This window comes from Zeugodacus cucurbitae, chromosome 5 (assembly GCF_028554725.1).
Source record: "Zeugodacus cucurbitae isolate PBARC_wt_2022May chromosome 5, idZeuCucr1.2, whole genome shotgun sequence".
Classification (NCBI taxonomy): Eukaryota; Metazoa; Arthropoda; class Insecta; order Diptera; family Tephritidae; genus Zeugodacus; species Zeugodacus cucurbitae.
The window spans coordinates 28,979,959-28,988,647 of NC_071670.1; positions in this window are offsets into that span (position 1 = coordinate 28,979,959).

Genomic DNA, 8,689 nt, shown 5'->3' on the forward strand with positions numbered 1-8,689 from the left:
CCCAAGATCTTTAGCCTACACGCTGTAAGCGCTGCAACATACTTCACTTGGATATGTATTGGCCGGATATCAAGGATAACCTCCAAAGACTTTGTTGAAGTTGTTTTCATAGCACCGGTTATCCCTATCAAGCAGGTCCTTTGAACCTGTTCCAATGGTTTAATCCGGCACTTTTTCGTTAGCGCTTTCCACCAAACTAACGCACCATATGTTAGTGTCGGTCGAATCACACTTGTATACAGCCAATATACCATCTGGGGTCGAAGACCCCACTTCGTGGCAATGGCTCTTCTGCAGGAGTTCCATATACGGAGAGCTTTGGAAGCCCTACACTCAATGTGTTCTCTCCAGCTTAATTTTTTATTTAGGATGACCCCAAGATATTTGACGGAGCTAGTAATTTTAATGTTCTTACCCCTTATAGATGGGGGATTAAATTGTGGAATTTTCGTCCTTCTTGTAAAAAGACAGATTTCTGTTTTTTCCGGATTTACCGAGAGCCCATGTCTCTCCGCCCAAGTAGAGGAGATTTCCAGGGCTTTCTCTAGGAGCCGTGATAAACGATTAAGATTTTTCCCTGAACAGAGAATCGCTAGCACGTCCGCATAACAGACGACATTAAAATTCTCCTCGTCAAGTAGGAGTATCAGTTTATTGATCAAAGTGACCCACAGCAAGGGGGACAGGATATCTCCTTGCGGGGTTCCACAGGTGATCTGGTGAGAGATTTTTATTCCTTCCCCGTCGTAGACGGCTCGTCTGTTACTGAGCATATGACTCAACCAAGCCAAAATGTTCTGGTTGATGTCGAATGAGGCAACAGACGAGATCAATGCAGCGGTGTTGGCGTTATTGAAGGCCCCCTCGACGTCTATAAAAGCCGCGAGGGTGAACTCTTTCTTGTCCAAGGATTTCTCGATAGTCCCCAATACTTCGTGTAGAGCGGTATCAATCGATTTGCCTCTGACATACGCATGCTGCTTGAATGACAAGCGCTTGGGTGGAATTTGTTGTTTGATTAGGTCGTCACAGATTCTTTCCATACTTTTCAGTAGGAAGGACGTTAGACTGATCGGCCTATACGATTTTGGCAAGGAATAATTTTCTTTACCCGGTTTGGGGATGAAGATAACCTTGGCATCCTGCCATTTACATGGGGTGTACGCTAGACGAACACAGGCGGTGAATATTTTAGCCATACGGACTGATAGTAAGTCTGCCCCGTATTGTAAAAGGGCAGGAAATATCCCATCAGTGCCTGCTGCTTTGAAAGGTTTGAAACTCCTAAAAGCCCTAATCACCATATCCGGAGTGAACACGAGGTCGTCAACCTGAGTAGATTGTACAAAAGGTTGCGGACTACCCATCGTGGACTGTGGGAAGTGTGTATCTAATAAGATTTTTATTGACTCCGCCATGTCTAAGGCCCTGCGTCCTTGGTTGTCTACCATTAGCGCGGTCTGCATGTGGTCTTTAGATAAAAATCTTTTAATTTTTGCTGCGCCGCTTACGCTATCGACTTGTTCACAGAACAGGCGCCACGAGTTACGTTTTGCTATTCTGAGTTTGTGTTTATATTTGCGAAATGCGGTCTGGTATTCGTCCCAACATTTAGCACTGTCAAACCTCTTGGGCTTGTTGAAGGCCCTACGAGCATTTCTTCCAAGGCTTTTTAGTTCCCCATTCATCCAAGGTCTGTCGGTGGTAGAACCCGCCGTTCGAAGAGGACAAGTTTTTTCAAATGCATTAATAACACAATCTGTGAGATTCTCCACCTCTAAGTCAATGGATGACTTGGAGTTGAGCTGATCTGTGTCCTCGAGTCTACCTACTAGGCGCCCGAGTTCAGCCAAATATTTGCACCAATTGGTTTTTGATTTATTCCTAAACATCGGTTGCTCTGTGCCCCCGATGTTGACACTAAAATCAATGTACCTATGATCGGCAAATGAGTGTTCCAAGGAAACCCTCCAGTCCGACACTAGGCCTACCGCATTGGTATTGCATATCGTTATGTCTAAGACTTCCCTTCTACGCCTATTAATAAAGGTGGGGGTATTACCTATATCCATGGTCAGAAGGTCCTTAGAATTAAAGTATTCGAACAGGGCTAATCCCCTAGGATTACAGTCTGAGCTGCCCCAGGCCGTATGATGGGAGTTAGCGTCTGTTCCAATGATTAGTTGCATACCTGTTTTTCCTGCGTACTCCGTTACCTTCCTCAGCTCTTCCGTGGGGGGCGGAGATGGGGAGTCGAAGGGCAGGTAGAGTGCCACCAAGAGCAGTGGTTGGTCGGTTAATTTAACCACAGTGATGTCCTCCGTCGACAAGTCTGCTAAAAGAGAAAAGTTATAGTGTTTTTTGCATAAAATGCAGGTCCTTGGTCTGGATCTGCCATTAGCATAAAATATTTTAAGATTTGCCGAGCTTAATCCAGTAACCCGATTACCAAAGGTACTGGGTTCCTGGATTAGGGCAATGTCAGCCTTACCTTTTACTAGTCTGTCGACCAGATTCGTGGACGCCACACTGCTACGGTGGCAGTTGATCTGAGTGATCAGCATTTTGGGGGGCTACTCAGGAGCTTATCCTCCTGAGAAGGGGTCAGTCCTGAGGAGCTTACCATTTCCGCGTCAGTACCAGTCGCCTGTCCCGATGCGCTGTTTGTTGCACGTGGGTCCCTGCGTTCCCTCGACAGTGCTGTCGACGACGACGTGGTTCCCGGGCGTGCCCCGACCGTCACCCTGATCGGTGGTGGTACCTCCTGTGTCCTCGCACTAGTCTTGGTAGAACGGTCCTCGCCTGGGCGAACCTTCTCCGAAAGAGGTTTGCTTTCTACCTGACGGTGCCCTATTCTAAATTGGACAGTGGAGAACAACAGGTGGGCCCTACCACCTACAGATTCCAGGTACGAGTGGGAATCTGGGTCTATACCCATCACGATAACATCCCCTTCCGGAGTGCTACTGCGATGGAATATCTCCCACAGTTCCGTCCTCAGTGCCGTGTTCTGTTTGGCCAGCATCTTCACGATGGACTCCGTGGACATGACCGCCGCTCGTCCCCTAACGAAGATGTGAGTCTTTAGGAGTCTATGGACCTCATCGTCGCGCACCATGCGCAGCTTGCAGTTATCCCATAGCTCCGGCAGACTCTCCACCATGAAGTGTCCTCCACGGAGTTGATGGCCAGACGGAAGACGCCCTTCTCGAAGCGAGCCATGTCGATTTTGAAAACAGACCTGCTGGAAGTCGACGATAGGATTAGGTCCATCAGACCGTCACCAAAAGCCGCCTCAAACAGGGACTGCTGCTCCGTCGACATGCTCCCCCCGGGTCTACCCGTGTCTATTACCGCATAGTTGAAAGGATGGTTTGTACCGATCGGGGGGGTCCCGCTGCCCTGAAGACTAGTTCCGGCAGCCAGTAACCGCTGTTTGCGCGCTGCGCGTCTAGCGGCACCAGAGCGTTTACCAGATTTTCGGGCAGGGTTCCCTGCCCCCTCGGCTTTTTGTTTTGACGAACATTTTTGTTCGCCTTTGAGCGGGGTTGGGGCCTCCAGAATCCGTGCCCCTGCCACAGCCGAAGCTGTGGGTGGATTGCCACTTGCGTGGGTTCCACCTGGAGTAGTAATCAATACGTTAGTACCTTCGCTCATCATTTTGGGTTGCATTTTTACCTTATGCTAAAGGTGGACGAGGCTTTTCAGAGGGCATTGTTCGCTTCATCCTCCTACTTCCCGAGACGCTTACTAGAAGCCATTCGGGGTGCCTCGTCCTACCCTCCTCCTTTTACAACACGGGCTTGGGACCGGCTATGGCGGAGTTGAGATTTTTTTTACAAAATGGAAAATGGGCGTGGCATCGCCCACTTATGGGTCAAAAACCATACCTGAGGAAGTATTCGACAGATTTCAATTTCAACTTCTCATATAACTCATTTTTGAATTCCATCTTATTCCTTAACTTCATAATATATACATAAGGAACCAATGAAGATAGCAAAATAAACTTTACACAAATACTGTATATGATCTGTGGTATCACTTGAGAAAAATTTGTCGAAATTGGACTATAACTTTTCAAAGGTATCTTAATTTAATTCAGAGGAAATATTTTTCTTCTAAAAGTGTGTCCCTGTACCAGAGATGGTTAAAATCGGGTTATAACTTCCTTTATATATGAATATAGGAGAATACCTAATTATAGGATTTTCAAAAATACGATGAGCTTAATAGCTTATATATCGGTTAATATGTGAAATATATTTATGCCGAATATATGGGTCCAATTGTGTGTTTTCTTAATAAAAATATAGCAATAAATTGCGAGAGTATAAAATGTTCGGTTGCACCCGAACTTAGCCTTTCCTTACTTGTTCTCTTAGTCGTTTTAATAATCGGGTATTATTGAAAGAATGGCTGATTAGCCCAGATTTCCTAGTCCAATGATAGGGCTGCTACCGTTTTTGAAGTGAAAACTTCTTATGGCGCGTTGGGCACTTTTGTGGGTGAGCATTTTCAGCCGTTCTCGCGACAGATGAGATTTTACACCGATATGCTCCGGGTGTATTCTTATACTATATGTATATTATACGCAGTCTTTGCATGGGCATTCGTTCGTGACCTCGCGACAGACGAGATTGAGAGTTTTTATACTCTCGCAACAAATGTTGCTAAAGAGAGTATAATAGTTTTGTTCACATAACGTTTGTTTGTAACACCCAAAACTAAACGAGTTAGATATAGGGTTATATATACCAAAGTGATCAGGGTGAAGAGTGGAGTTCAAATCCGAATGTCTGTCTGTCCGTCCGTCCGTCTGTGCAAGCTGTAACTTGAGTAAAAATTAAGATATCTTGATGAAACTTGGCACACTTATTTCTTGGCACCATAGGAAGGTTGCTTTCGAAAATGAGCAAAATCGGACCACTGCCACGCCCACAAAATGGCGAAAACCGAAAACACATAAAGTGCCATAACTAAGCCATAAATAAAATTTGGTATGAAGGATCGCACTATGAAGGTGTATATTTGGATGTAATTCTTTTGGGGAGGTGGGCGTGGCCCCGCCCCCTACTAAGTTTTTTGTACATACATCGCAAACCAAAAGAGCTATATAAACCAAACTTTCTGCAGTCGTTTTTTTAGCCACTTCCTAATACAGTCCAAAAATGGAAGAAATCGGATAATAACCACGCCCACCTCCCATACAAAGGTTATGTTGAAATCCACTAAAAGTGGGTTAACTCAATAATGAAAAACGCCAGAAACACTAAATTTCACATAAGAAATGGCAGATGGAAGCTGCACTCAGATCATTTTACAAAATGGAAAATGAGCGTGGCATCGCCCACTTATGGGTCAAAACCCATATCTCAGGAACTACTAGACCGATTTCAATGAAACTTGGTTTGTAATAGTTTCCTTACATCCCAATGATATCTTGTGAAAATAGGCCAAATCGCTTCACAACCACGCCTACTATCTATATACCAGAACTTAGAAGACGATCTGAATCGTTTACATTATAATATATAAAGTAGGCACTAGTGAAGATATTGGTGCAGAACTTTGCACAAATACTATGTTAATAGTGTGGCAGCCCCATTCGAAAACCGAAAACACTTAAAGTGCCATAACTAAGCTATAAATAAAGCTATGGAATTAAAATTTGGTATGAAGGAGCGCACTATGAAGAGGCATATGTGGATGTAATTTTTTTGGGGAAGTGGGCGTGGCCCCGCTCTCTTCTAAGTTTTTTATACATATCTCGCAAACTACTAAAGCTATATCAAGGAAACTTTCTAGAGTCGTACTTTCCTGAGATATGGTTTTTGACCCATAATTGGGCGACGCCACGCCCATTTTCCATTTTGTAAAAAAATCTGAGTGCAGCTTCTATCTGCCATTTCTTACGTGAAATTTAGTGTTTCTGACGTTTTTCGTTAGTGAGTTAAGTAATTTTCAACCTAACCTTTGTATGGGAGGTGGGCGTGGTTATAATCCGATTTCTTTCATTTTTAGACTGTATTAAGACGTGGCAAAAAAACAACTGCAGAAAGTTTGGTTTATATAGCTCTATTGGTTTTCGAGATATGTAGAAAAAACCTATTTGGGGGCGGTGCCACGCCCACCTTCCCAAAAAAATTACATCCAAATATGCCCCTTCATAGTGCGATCCTCCATACCAAATTTTATTTCCATAGCTTTATTTATGGCTTAGTTATGGAACTTTATGTGTTTTCGGTTTTCGCCATTTTGTGGGCGTGGCAGTTGTCCAATTTTGCTCATTTTCGAAAGCAACCTTCCTATGGCGCCAAGAAATAGGTGTGCCACGGTTCATTAAGATATCTTAATTTTTACCCAAGTTACAGCTTGCACAGACGGACGGACGGACGGTCGGACATATACGGCTAGGGAGACAACTTCCTGTTTTACGAACAGTTACATTACAAGAATACAAGTTGGGCGCTAACTTGTTTGAAGTTGATAAATTTTTACAAAATTACAGAAAATCTCGAAATTTTGGGAAATTAGGAAAATTAATTCTATGCTCATTTCAGCTAAGAATTAAAAATTTTCGGAAAGCCGGAAAAGTAAGAAAACCTGCGAAATTGAAAATATACTCATTTTATTAGAAAATTTCACTAGGGACGTGATTCGAAGGTCGGAAAATCGCAAAAAATTATGGGAAAGCCCACCTTCCCAAAAAAATTACATCCAAATATGCCCCTTCATAGTGCGATCCTCCATACCAAATTTTATTTCCATAGCTTTATTTATGGCTTAGTTATGGAACTTTATGTGTTTTCGGTTTTCGCCATTTTGTGGGCGTGGCAGTTGTCCAATTTTGCTCATTTTCGAAAGCAACCTTCCTATGGCGCCAAGAAATAGGTGTGCCACGGTTCATTAAGGTATCTTAATTTTTACTCAAGTTACAGCTTGCACAGACGGACGGACGGACGGACGGACATATACGGCTAGGGAGACAACTTCCTGTTTTACGAACAGTTACATTACAAGAATACAAGTTTGGCGCTAACTTGTTTGAAGTTGATAAATTTTTACAAAATTACAGAAAATCTCGAAATTTTGGGAAATTAGGAAAATTAATTCTATGCTCATTTCAGCTAAGAATTAAACATTTTAGGAAAGCCGGAAAAGTAAGAAAACCTGAGAAATTGAAAATATACTCATTTTATTAGAAAATTTCACTAGGGACGTGATTCGAAGGTCGGAAAATCGCAAAAAATTATGGGAAAGCTGGAAAGGTAGGAAAACCCGAAAAAAAATATATATGCTACGATTACAGCTTTAAAAAAATCTACATTTTTATTTTGGATTATAGATTTGTCTTGAAAATGGATGCGGATGATTCAAATGTTGCTTTAGTTACCATAGACCTATTGTTTCAGTTTTAGAATTTGATGAAAATCCTGATAATAATGATGAAAATGCTGATAATGATGATGTAAGAGTTGTTGAAATTATTGATGAGAATTTATACATTTTGTATTTACTATTTACTAATATATACTCATTCAAATAAAACCACTTCCTTCGAATATAGTTTCTATATTATTATAGTTCATGTCCATTCAAAAAGTGCCTACATTGCTTTGATAAACTTGATGTTTTATGTACAATTTCTCATGTCACGATGTTCACCGAAAAAAGTGCCTAACGCGCCATAAGTTTAAGTTTCCACTTCTGCCTGCACTCCCGGAGTGCAACCCCACTAGGTTTTGCATTGGAAATGGTAGGCATATGGACATGCAGCTCAGAACTAAATAACCTTACATTTGCTTCGTCAGATTAAGGAATGGGGGGGTTTAGGTAAAAAGACAATGTTTCATTATTTTATTCACAAATTGAAGTCTAATCTTCTTTTATTTTAGGTCATAACATTTAAAAACTCTTCCTCCGTCACGTCTATATCTCTATGGATATTAAAGAGAGCCATTCCGTTCAGGCGTGCTTCTCCAGTTTTATTTCTTAAATATGTTTTAAGCCTGCGAAGTGAGGAAAACGAGCGTTCACTTGAAGCGTCAGATATAGGGATTGTTGCTCCAATCTTTAAAAAACGATGCACTGTTTTGAAAATTTTTGCATCGCAACAATTCAACGCGTCTAAAAAAGTTTTGGATCTTTTTGTTTATTTTAACCAGTTCCTGAAAATATATTCAAAATTTTAGTTAGAAAATATAATCTGAAGAAAATATTTTTAACCTTTTCCACATTCTAGATTCAACAATGAAATCATCGGGATCTTCTACATCAGCGAACCATTGCTTTTCTAAAACACGAACAGTCTCAATAACGTCAAGATTTATGCATTTATTTGGCAAAATGTTTTCAATTTTGGAAAGCAGCTCTCGATGTTTTAAAAATCGTTCATTGATTTGGACCAAAAAATGTATATAAAGGTATATAAATTGATCTGCGGTAATATTCTTCCGGTTCTCCTTCATAATTGTCGCGATTAGTTTGCCGTTTTGCCAAACGCGGAATTTTGATTTCTAAATCTAATTCTGCGGCTATTGTTTTAACTGATTCAAAAATTAGTTTAAACGATTGTTCAATTTTGAAAAAGAAATAATAAGTAAAGTTGTGTATCTAATTCAGACCAGAAAAAACTGGTTGTTTTTATTAAAAATATAGACATTTTAGTTAAGACACTCAAGTATTT